This window comes from Helianthus annuus, unplaced genomic scaffold (genome assembly GCF_002127325.2).
Source record: "Helianthus annuus cultivar XRQ/B unplaced genomic scaffold, HanXRQr2.0-SUNRISE HanXRQChr00c029, whole genome shotgun sequence".
In the NCBI taxonomy this organism is placed as follows: Eukaryota; Viridiplantae; Streptophyta; class Magnoliopsida; order Asterales; family Asteraceae; genus Helianthus; species Helianthus annuus.
Genome location: NW_023395545.1, coordinates 20,102 through 32,643, shown reverse-complemented (window position 1 = coordinate 32,643; position 12,542 = coordinate 20,102). Strand labels below are relative to the sequence as shown.

At 39.3% G+C, this 12,542-nt stretch overlaps 1 long non-coding RNA gene across 1 annotated transcript; it reads right to left on the bottom strand.

Moving 5' to 3' along the window:
- Positions 1–10,018: 10,018 nt before the first annotated feature.
- LOC110917812 lies at positions 10,019–11,233 on the bottom strand. Its single transcript, XR_002580876.2, has 3 exons — positions 11,143–11,233; positions 10,950–11,038; positions 10,019–10,536 (listed from the first exon to the last, which is right to left on the bottom strand). It is a non-coding gene; the product is annotated as an uncharacterized LOC110917812 (long non-coding RNA).
- Between the last annotated feature and the right edge of the window lie 1,309 nt (positions 11,234–12,542).

The window sequence follows — 12,542 nt, the reverse complement described above, 5'->3', positions numbered from 1 at the left end:
TTGGGTATCTTTTATGGCACACAAGAGTGATACTCCTGGCATCCTCAAAGATCTTCTTACAATGTTGGAGAATCTCTACACGTTGAAAGTTAAGAGGATCAGAAGCGACAATGGAACGGAGTTCAAGAATCGTGTGATGGATGAGTTCTGTACTTCTAAGGGCATTCTTCATGAATACAGTTCTCGCTACACTCCACAACAAAACGGTGTCGCTGAGAGGAAGAATCGGACGATAATTGAAACTGCAAGAACAATGTTGGTGGAGTCGGAACTCCCTGTTCAATTCTGGGGGGAGGCTGTGTCGACTGCTTGCTACACATTAAACCGAGTTCTTACAGTTAAGAGGCATGGCAAAACTTGTTTCGAACTTCTACAGAAAAGGAAAACGGATCTTTCTTACTTAGAACCTTTTGGCGCTCCATGTACCATGATTGAGTCGGATGGAAAGTTTGGCGCAAAAGCTATTGATGGTTTCTTCCTTGGATATGCAACTCCAAATTTTCGTGTATGGAATCTGGCAACTAAAAAGATTGAACTATGGAGTGAAGTAAGGGTTCAAAGGTACACAAGTCCTGTTAGAGCTCCGGGTGATCCTTGGATGTTCGATTACCATGGACTATTTGACTCCTTTAATCTGCCAACCTTTGACGAAGAATCTGCAGCTGCTAGAATGTTGTTCGACAGTGACAACGCTGCTGGTTCACCATTGGTTAGACCTGTTATCGATTACCCCCAAGGTTCTAATTCGGTTAACAATACGGTACAAAAGGAGGTATTTGAAGTTGCTACTGATTACAATGAGTCATCGGAAGATGATGAATATCATGATGCAGCAGAAGGATCTTTAGCTCCAGTTGCTCCTGTTCAAGGTACTTCTTTAGAAACTCCTCATGTGTAGAATGTAGATACTGCTGAAGGGAATGCGTCCACTTCTACACATATTCTAGGTGTGGACGTCAAACAAGAGGTGTACGTCGAACAACCTCCAGGTTTTGAAGATCATATTCACCCCGATCGGGTCTGGTTGCTCAACAAAGCTCTTTATGGCTTACATCAAGCACCTAGAGCTTGGTACGCAACCTTATCCAACTATCTTCTGGAGAATGGATTTCGATGAGGTCTTATTGACTGCACTCTCTTTATCAAGGAACAAGATGGAGATCTTCTGTTGGTACAGGTATACGTTGATGATATCATATTTGGTTCTACTATGATTCCATGTGCAGGCAATTCGAACGTATTATGCAGGAAAAGTTCGAGATGAGCACTATGGGGGAGATGATTTCTTTTTGGGCCTACAAGTTCAACAAACTGAGTCTGGGATATTCATCCATCAGACTAAATATGTTGGTGACATCTTGAGCCGGTTCCAGATGTCAGATGCAATGCCCATTGGTACCCCACTTCCGCAGAATCACGGGATTACTCCGGATTTGAAGGGTGAAAGCATCAACTCTTCATACTATCGCGCTATGATCAGATCTCTCATGTATCTCACTGCTTCAAGGCCTGACATCATGTATCCAACGTGCCTGCTTGCAAGATATCAAGCCAACCCGAAGGCCTCTCATTTGTCAGTTGTTAAAAGGATTTTTCGCTATTTGAAGGGATGCCCAGACACCGGTCTTTGGTACCCTAGGGATGATAGCTTTGACTTGACTGCATACAGTGATTCTGATTTCGGTGGTTGCAAAATTGATGGCAAATCAACAATAGCAGGATGTCAATTCTTAGGAAATCGCCTGGTTACGTGGCAGTGCAAGAAGCAAACGTGTGTTGCTACATCAACTTCTGAAGCAGAATACATTGCTGCCTCCAGTTGTTACTCCCAAGTCTTGTGGATACAACAACAAATGCGCGACTACGGTTTTGAATTCCTATCTACTCCTATTTTTGTTGATAACAATGCTGCCTTACAGATCACTAGAAATCCTGTGCAGCATTCCAAGACCAAACACATCAAAATTAAATATCACTTCATACGTGATTGTTTTGACAAAAGATTAATCGATGTCGTTCATGTCCCCACCGATCACCAAAGTGCCGACCTGTTTACAAAAGCTTTTGATAAATCACGTTTTGATTATCTACTTTTGGTCAATGGCATTAAGGTGATACCCGAGTAAACTTCTTTGGCTAATCATTTTTGTAAATATTTTCTTTCAAAACTCTAAAAATACAAAAAGATTTTCATTTCCGTAACCTTTTAGCATGTTAGGGGGAGAAAATTTCAAGAAAATACAAAAACATTTGAAAAATTCAAAAAAAAAAAAATCCAAAAAGATGTCTTTACGTTCTTTCTGTCTTTTCATTTGAAAAATTAAAAAAAATTAAATAAAATTTGAAAAATTCAAAAATTCAAAAAAATTAGAAAACCAAAAATGAGTTTCTTGGAAAAAGGAAGATGATGATATTCACTGGTGTGGTCGGTCAACGTATTCAAAAATGTTAAACAAATGATAAGTATCTCTACTAACGATGTATCGGTAGGCTCACAATCAAACTAAAATGTGCAGGATGATACAAACCTAACAGACTTCAAGTCAGGTGGGAACCATTCATTGGCATATGGTCTTGGTACCAAAATTTCGTTTGATAGATTGCCAAGGTTCTGAGATATTCGGTCTTTATGCTGCTTATCATCTGGGTATCATGGTTGTTTCTTTTACCGAAAAATAACGGGGACACAAGTCTAGATCTTCCATGATACCATACATACGTGTACATACTGCATACGACCTCAATAAGTGATCAACAATCACATGTCCCTCAAATAAGTGATAAAATATCACATTTATCCGGGAGTCAAGTTCGTCTCTCTGCTGTACGAAAGTACTGACCTGTTCACGGACTTACTCCTGTGCCCTCATGCATCGAAAATCAAGTTCCTCATCAATAAGTGATTCTATCACATAGGGCTTGTTTTCAAATCAAAATAAGTGAGTATCTCACATCTTTATACGGTCAAACAGATGATAATCGGTATACTCACCGGTAAGATGAACCTCGTGTATACCTTGATACGGGAATGTGTCGTGAGTGGATTCACATCAACTTGTAAGTATAATCCTTACCATAAATCGTATCTCCTAATTGTGATTACGTTTGATCAGTTTGAGCTTAAGTGGACAACAATACTGATAATCGAGGTAGTATACTTATCCAGAGCTTTAAACAGAAATCAAAATCATGTTGACTAAGACCGTAAGCTGGTATGATTCCTTATCCTTGAAACTCGCAAAAAGTTGCACTTGTTCAGTCATTTATTGCTTTCAATAGCCTTTCGTTTAGTTTTCCGCACTTTAAATTTGTTTTTAGTGTAGTTTGTAAGTTCGTTTTTTATTAAGCCGAAGTTGTTGCTTGGTGTTTTCTGCCGGAAGCCTGAAACCTACTTCATAAAAAGTCCTTGCATTTGAAAACTCAAATAATGGAAATGTATCAATCTGTTATGTGTGTAAAAATTTTCATGCCTTAGTGTTTGAAAAATGATGTCGACGAATCACTTTATTGTCGACGAAACAGATTGGTATTGACGAAACAAGCTTGGTCAAAAGGCAAAATTTCAACATTGGTCAAACTGGTTTGGTAATCGACGAAACAGTCCGTTTCGTCGATGTTATGACGAAACGGAATAGCCCAATCTTTGTTCCGTCATGGGCTAAGTTTTCTGGCCCAAGTTCAAGCCCAATGGTCCGTTTCGTCGAAGCCCATATCCGTTTCGTCGAGCAATCCGTTTCGTCGAGTTGAGTCGGTATATAAGGGTCCCAGCGGTCAGACATGTCCTCATTTTTCAAACCACTTGATTGTTCATCTTCTCCAAACACTCTGCCATACCCCTTCACCATATCCATTCACGATCTCTCAAAATCCTCATTTTACCTTGAAATCTTGCAAAAATCAAAGGTACAAAAATGTTCATGTTCATGTTTCTAACATATTGAACCGTCTGTTCTTGTCCGAAACCCTCAGAGACCCTCTTTGCGTGTTGTGTTCATGCTATAATCATGTGTGTGCTTTGTTTTCTCATAAAGACACATAGATTTAGGATATATATGATGATACATGCCATGATTTGGGTTTGGGTTTCTTGTAACACAAAACAGGGGATGTGGGTTTGTTTGTTGCTTGTCGATTTTGGTGTGGGTTCGGTTAAAATTGATGTCAATGTTGAATCTAAGATTGTTTTTCTGTTTGTCTTGGGTATCATAACTGTCAAATAGATGGGTTGTGTGATTATTGATCATCGGTTAAATTCCCTTGGTTAGTAAACCCCCAAAATCGTCGAAACGGAGGAAACCTAACTGTTCAAAAACCCTGAACACGACGAAACAAGTAATCAGCGAAACGCCCAATTTGATCAAAACCCTAACTGTTCATCCCTACGGCGAAACGAACTATCGGTGAAACAAAATGGTCTGTTTCGTCATGAAATTGATCGACGAAACGAAATGGTCAACGAAACGAACCTGGTCAACTGTCAATTCTATTTCGTCGTACACCATTCTGTTTCGTCGAAGATACTTGTTTGGTCGTCCGTGCCTTAGCAAAATTTTCAGTATGGTGCTTGTTCACAGAACATGTATAACTTTGTGTTTAATGTCCATATGATGTTCAAACATGTTTGTATATAAGTCTAATACACTTATTGTGACATTGTGACTTATTGTGGGCGTTTTCATATACAGATGGCACCGAAAGAAGGCAAACGGAAACCCACAACAAAGAAGGAGAACAAGACGGAAGAGGAGATTATGTCTGAGAAACGCCATAATCAAATTGCTTATCTGGATCCGAAAGAAAAGCTCGCTGAACTCAAAGATATCACTAAATGGATATGGGAGTCGCGGATCAATTATGTTGTTACTTTCTCAACGCCGGTTTACAAATCTCTTATCAAAGCTTTCTGGGATTCCGCAAGTGTTGTGCAAGTGGATGCAAAGGATGTTATTAGGGGCCGTGTGAACAATTTGGATGTCATAGTCTCTCCGGATATCCTGAACGAAGTGTTACAACTACAAGACCATCCGGACGCTCCAGATTCTATTCCTATCATGTATACACGAGGCTGCTTGTTACGAATGAAGTGTACAGGAGACATCTTCAGCACTCAAATCAACAAGGGTGATCTGTCGTTACGCTACAAGTTTCTGCTACATGTTCTCATTCAGTGCCTTAGCAATAGGCGTGCCGGATATGATATGGCTGGCAATGATCTAGTTGGTTTCATGGTGGCGTTGGTGCTAAACAAACCGTTTAGCATCTCAAAGTACATCTTCGGCAATATGAAGGAAAGCATGACGAGGACTGGAAGTAGAATAACCGGGAACAAGTTCTGGATGTATCCGCGGTTTCTTCAAATGATCATGAATATTCAACATCCTGGTCTTCCTAAATCCGACAATGACATTCTGAAGATAGAGGCAATGAATTTCAATTCCTTGAGGATAATCAAGAACCTTGCAGCCAAAAGATACAAAGAAAGTGATCCTCCAAGGAAGTTGATCGGTGCACTAGGAAATTCCGAGTACATTGCTCCTGAAGACAATAAATGGCGTCACAATGATAGTCAATCCGATGACGAAGAGCCGGAGTTGAAAAGAAAAATGAGTGAAAAGTTTGGTCCAGATCCAGTTGATTCGGACATGTCGGAGAGTGATGATGAAGGTGATGATGGTGGCGATACAGGTGCCGTTGGTGCATCTAGTGTTGGTACAACTGCTGGTACATCAGCAGGTGGTACATCTGCGGGTGGTACATCAGCAGGTGGTGTATCAGCAGGTGATACATCAGCAGGTGGCGATGATGAGGCTGATTCTGATTCTGATGATGATCATCTAATCGAGCCTGGATACGAAATGTATCTCGATGAACGTGGTGTTAAAAGGTACAGGAAGATTCGACAGGAAGATGATCCAGAATACGTTCCTTCTGATTCTGAAGCAGAACGTTTAAAGAAAAGCAAAGTTGACAAAGCTGCTGAACATCAGAAGAAGAAGAAGAAGAAGAAGAAGAAGAAGAAAGCTAGAAAATACTTGAGAACCTCGGCTCAGCAATCTGTTCCTCAAGCACCAGTTCAAGAACCTCCTGTGGTATCTTCAGCTCCTGAAACTCAAACAGTAGCTCCTGAAACTCAAACAGTAACTCCTCAGGCTGTTCCACAAAGATCAATGGCTGAAGCAATTAGAGCAACTACTTCTTAGCCTAGTGCTGACCGTCAAAGGATATTCTCGGAAATGTCTCAAGACGAGAAGAATAACTTCCTATTCATTCAACTTGAAGCGGCTGCAGATCGTATTCAGAGACAGACTGATTTCATTAGGATCACGAAAAATGATCAGATCAGTCATCAGGTGGACGTAGATCAGTTGAAGTCCACTGTTGGTGAACAACAAGCTGTAATACAACGCCAACAGGCTGAGATTGATCAACTTAAAGCTGAAAACGTCCGTTTGAAAGCTGCAGATGAAGAGAGAGAGAGAGAGGAGCAGTTCTATTCTTTGAAAGTTGGCTGAAGATCTTAAAGGAAGATGTGACTACATGAAAGAGTGGTACGAATCACGAAATACAGCGATACTTGAGGGAGCTAAGAAGATAAATGCTGGCTATGAGTTTCTTCGAAGTCGGATTGCTACTCTGTGGGAGGATCGATGTAAGCAACAAGAAATCATGAAGAAAAGGGATGATGATCCTGAACATCAAGGGAATCCTGATCCTTCTACTTCATCACAGCAGCCGACAACCGCTACATCTTCTGCAATTATTGTTGTTCAGCCGCCAGCGATCGAATGTACGCAAGGAACTTCTAGTGGTGCACAAGAAGAATTGATGAGAATACTGGAAAGTTCCTATGTTGAAAGCGACATGGCTGGTACTTCTAATGTTCTTAGCTCTTCTGATATTGCCTTACAGGTTGTACATCCTGTATCTGGAGAACTTTTAGAAGAAGGGGAATTGGTGGAAGACTTATCATATGAACATAAACTAGCTTTGAAAGAAATGAAAACAGTTGATGATGCTGTGATTGATCAAATGCCAATTGAACCAAAAACAGAGGACACTGAGAATCTGGAGGAAATAGTTTTTGAAGGCGAATCGGGTAAATCAACTTATTTTCGGGCTCACGGAATGGAGTTTGATGCGTTCGATGAAGAATGGCTGAAAAAGAATCTTGAAGACATTAACGAGCAATTTAATAAACGTCATTCTTCAGACGATCCGAAAGACGCATTTCAAGAATGGAGAAAAAGTTTTTTGTCGAAGATCGAGAAACCATCTCCTCCGGAAGTGCAAATTGATTACATGATGTACATAAAAGAAAAGCCGCATGGAAAGATACTCAGCTGGATGTTCGTGCAGGATATTCACTGTATGGCCATCAAGCGCGAACATGGCATCCAGTATTTTAATTCGTTGCTGAGTATTACATCTCTGCCATTCTATGATGTTACTGCATTAACAAAGTTGAAACTGATCAATCGCTCAAACTATGGTGGAGCGACCTTGTTCGAAAAGAGATTGAGGTTCAATCGTCGAAACGGGTGGGAAGATAAACTATATAAGCCGCAGTTTTCGGTCTATCAGCAGATCAAGTATACGCTAGATCCAGAGACCAACACGGGTCGATACAAGTTAATCTATCAGCCACCAAAAGTCATCGATAAAATTCCGCTGATGCCGATGAAACAAAATTTCTTGGAGAATATGCGGTTATGTTGTAACGATTCGGATACGCATGAAGCAGTTATTGTCTTTAAAGATCAGGAAAACTTCCGCATGCTAGATCCGATGTGGATTGTCAACATGTCTGCAGCTGACATCAACAACAAATTATTTCGGCATGATATCTTCTATGAAGACGAGTACGCTCAACAAGCTTTAATGTTCCAACGCGTTGCTTGTTTTTGCTTTTATCGTGGTATTCATGCTGGAAGCACCTTGTCTGCAAAACACTGAAGATTGGAGATTCGAAGACCGAAGACGAGTAACAGACAAGGGGGAGTTTGTTGATGCACTTTTGTGTCTGTAACTAGTCTTGTAATTAAAATGTATTTTGTACGGTCTTTTGTCGCTTATCGAGTCTGTATTTGCCGTCGACCAAGTCGGATATCCTCCTTTCCGCTTGTGTCCGACTTGTTTGTCTCCTTTTGGTATGTAATGATAACACGAACAATGCATGTTGCATACAAGGGTATTTCCGTCATTATGACTGTGTCTGTTTGTGGTTTGCTGCAACTCTCTGTTTGCAGCAAACATAACACATATTACAGCCTTCGACGAAACAGACTGTTTCGTCGAACATATGACGACGAAACAGGCCTTGGTCATTTGATTGTGTTTCGTCATGATCAGCGACGAAACAGACTTGTTTTGGCCCAGTGGCTGGCCCATTGTGTTTTGTCGAGCCCACCTTGTGTTTCGTCGAACTCTGGCCCAGGCTGCTATATATAAACACATTCTGTTTGGTTTAGAAGTTAGAGATGAGAGCATACCCTTAAAGTCATTCTGTCAAAACTGTGTTTGTATGGTTGGAATTCTCATCCAGTTTAATCAATCGATTGTGGTTCATTGGTTAAACCTCTTTGTTACTGATTTCTATGTTTGATTTGGCTTAGTTACGTGGATTCCGCACACGTGACTTTGTTTGCTATAAACAAGGATTTGGTTTTATTATCGATCCTCCGATTTCGAGACCTTCAAAACCCTCAATTCTTGTATGCAGTTACATATTTATATGTTTTTCTAGTTCATATACTCTTTTAATAATAAAAGAAAAACTATTTTTTTTAATTTCCTTCAAGGATCATAAAACTCTTGACTTCCTTTGTATAAATTGGGTATGGATTAGCTTCCTCTGTAATAAATTCATGATGGTGTTAGAAAGACAAATTCACCCCCAAAATGTAATTAATATATGCATTAATATGTTGTATACTAAACATTTGTACTTGTACCTTACAATTTTTAAGAAGTCCCTATGGAAAAAAGACAACTTTACCCCCCACACTTAATTAATCTATGCAATGTGTGTTGTATACTAAGCATTTCTTCTTGTACCTCTTAACTTTTAAGAAGTCCTTGGGGAAATGCTTTATAATAAAGTAAGTATGGAAGTATAGATATAGATAAGTCCCGAAAACTTAGGCTACTGGGTATGGTGACTGGATGAAGAGGATGACGGGATGAAGACGGGGGGCGGCGTGGGAGGACGGGCCTCGCCGGGGGGGGGGGGGGGCACCTGTTTGCTCCGTCGCAAACGGCGAAGAAAGGACGAAGAGGACGGGACGGAGGGGGGCGGCATGGAGGGACGATGACACCGTGGCGGTGCCGGGGTGGAGGACGGGACCATACCCACCAGCCTTATATGCATTTTCTGATTTTAATAGAAAGATGATGCCACCTCACAAAAAAAAATATATATATATATATATTGAGGAGAGCACAATACACTCCATACCCAAATCTCGGAAGCTTAAGCTAAAGCCAAAACCGAGTAACTATAACTCTGAAAAAAGATAAAGAAAATAGGAACAAAGAAACAAGAATTAAATAAAGCTTTGCCTGAGATCCCATTGCCAGTGCGTTGTATGTTTCCTATAATATAACACTTGCAATGAAGCTTACCAATAAGGGTTGTCGACCGTGGGAATTCAAGAGGTCTAGAAAAGACACAAGGGATTAAATAACCAAAAGAGAAATAAGTATTTACGATTGTGCATGTCACTACTCGGATTTAGAGCAATGTTGGCGACATATGTAGCCGCTAATGATGTCACCACTATTTCATGCCGCGAATGTTCAATAGCGGCAACATTGATTGTCTCTAATGCCTATGCCGGAGCCTTTGTGAAAAATTTGCCAAAGACGGAACAAAACATAATTGGGTGGAGGTTGTTACTAATCAAATTGAACACGAAAATGAAATAAAAACCATTAATTTACATTACAAAATTTCTAAATAAAATTATCTAACTTGCTATTTTCAAAAACCATTAACGCTATGAGCAATCAACATGTAAGATTACCACCTCTACAATATGTTTTACCCATTAGGAAAAAGAACCTGAATCCACGCATTCATAGGTAAACATGTAAGATTACCACCTCTACAATATATGCACACATACATGCATAAAAAGGTTAATCTGTCATCAAGGCAACTGCTGCTGGATCAAGACAAGTTGGCTGGAATTCCACAACATTCTTATTTCATGAGTTCTTCAACATCTACCACGTACGAACTTGATTCCACCAAATTTTTTCCAGACCATACACCTTTGACTAGATGTATGGTTCCTTTTCCAACCTCTTGTCCCTTATCATCTGTAAGTATAACATGTTGTCCAATCTTGAATTTAGAACGCTTTTCGGGGACCACAACCGTATCTTTGGTTCTTGAAACTGATCTCCTGCGATCTTTCCTGTGGGTCAGTTGGGATGTAGATGGAGACGGATCATAATCTTCATCCAAAAGATTCTGCGGGGAATTTGGGTCTTGCCCCCACCAATCACTTAAAAATCCATCAGCTGCATCACACCCTACACCAACCCATAAAACACTAACTTAAAATCAATCACTGTTGTATTTAACTATCTTCATATCTTTAGAAAATCAATCACTGATGTATTTAACAATCAATTAAAATCCCTCCAGAAAATCAAGCCTTTTCGACTTAACTATCTATGGATTCAAACATAGAAAACCAACACTGCATTCAAGCAAGAGAAACCTACCATCTACCGAAACTAAGATATATTATACTGTGAAATGGTGGTGAAGATCTTAAATGGACGGTAATGGTAATTAATCGAATGTGGTCTGTTTGGAATAAATTAAGCACCAGCAAAATCAGAAGGAAGATCAACAACATCTCAACAAAATCTATAGTCATTTGCAACAGATCTAAAAGGTAGTTGAACTGAAATTTCAGAAATGTGGAGTTTAACATTACCATGTGCAGTCAGATTGCACGGGATACTTGTTATAACCTATGAATTCTCAACATGTTATGATCGAGTAACATCTACGTTCTTCAGTTCCCTGTATGATTAAACCGAATACAAGTAAGAAAACCGAAAGCTTATGAAAATACAAAACTGGAAATCTCATCACAATAATAATAGCAAACAAGATTGAAGGTTTACCCTGAGATCACGTCGCCTCTTTTCCTCTAACATTGTTGATGATCGTTACAAATTAGGGTTTTGTACGGCGGCACTGGCTGATAAAGATACGTCTGTCGAATTGTTGAAAACTAGGTTTTTATGGTTGTGCGTGGGTATGGGTAAGGTGTGACATTTACTATTCTACCCCCTCCATTTTACATTTTGTTTTAGTTTTGCTCATTATTTACCCCTTAAATTTGTGGATGTTCATTAATATATATAAGTGCGGATAACTTATATGCATTCTGATTTGTATTAGAGCACATATGATGAAATCTAATTGACAATTTTCTTCATACACGAGTAATTTCCATTCACACGTCACACCCCAGACCAAATGAAGCAGTTGCAGACCAAAGATCTCGAATATCACTTCACATGTGATTGTTTAAAAACAGAAACACCTCGCTGTTGTTTAGGTCCATACCGGCTACCATTTTGTGCCGGCTTATTTTCCAAAGTTTTGACAAATCACATTTTATTAATTAATTTTTGTAAACGGCATTGAGTAAAACAAGTGTGGTGTTTCCTTAGGTTCCTTGATCCTCTTAACCTTGTGTTTTATGTCTCTGATTTACAATTTTATTTTAAGTCTTCTTGCGGGTTTAAAACATGTTTAAAATGCTTATCCTAGCAAGACTGGTTTATGCCAGAAGCATAATATAGACTCTATCAAGTTTGATCATCTGGACATATGATCTGTATTATGACATTATCACATATTCTAAATTTCACTGCAATACGGACAATAATACTTTTGGTCAGCAGACCATACGATTCGCATAGTGAGGTCACCACATATTATTAGTTTTAGGACAATACGGACCGTATCAGCTTTGCCCATAGGATCATACAGTTCGTATGCATTGAAAATGTCGGGTTTTGGATTCAGCTCATACACACCATTGTGTACAGGAATAGGAATAGGAATACGAATAGTAGAATAGTAATACAGTCTATTTTCCAGAATCAACAATCCGTTAATAAAGTACAAGCGAAATCAGATGATAGATCAACAATATCTCAAAAAAGTTTACAGTAAAAGCGTCATTCATTTACAAATGATATAAGAGGTATAGTTGAATTGAAATTTCAGTATTTTAAAGTTTAACATTGCCATGTGCAGTCAAATAGCACCGGATTCTTGTACTAACGCTGTGAAAAATCAACATGTTATAAACGATTACTATATGCGTTCTCATGACCAAACCTATTACAAGTAAGCCAATATGGAATTCTGGTTACAATAATAAACTCAAAAGAAGATCGAATAAAATAGAAATAAGGAAACAAGAGCTAAAAAGAGGCGTTACAAATTAGGGAGAGTATCAAAATACCAAATGACTGGGGCATTTCACTAGATAAAGTAAAGCATGCTT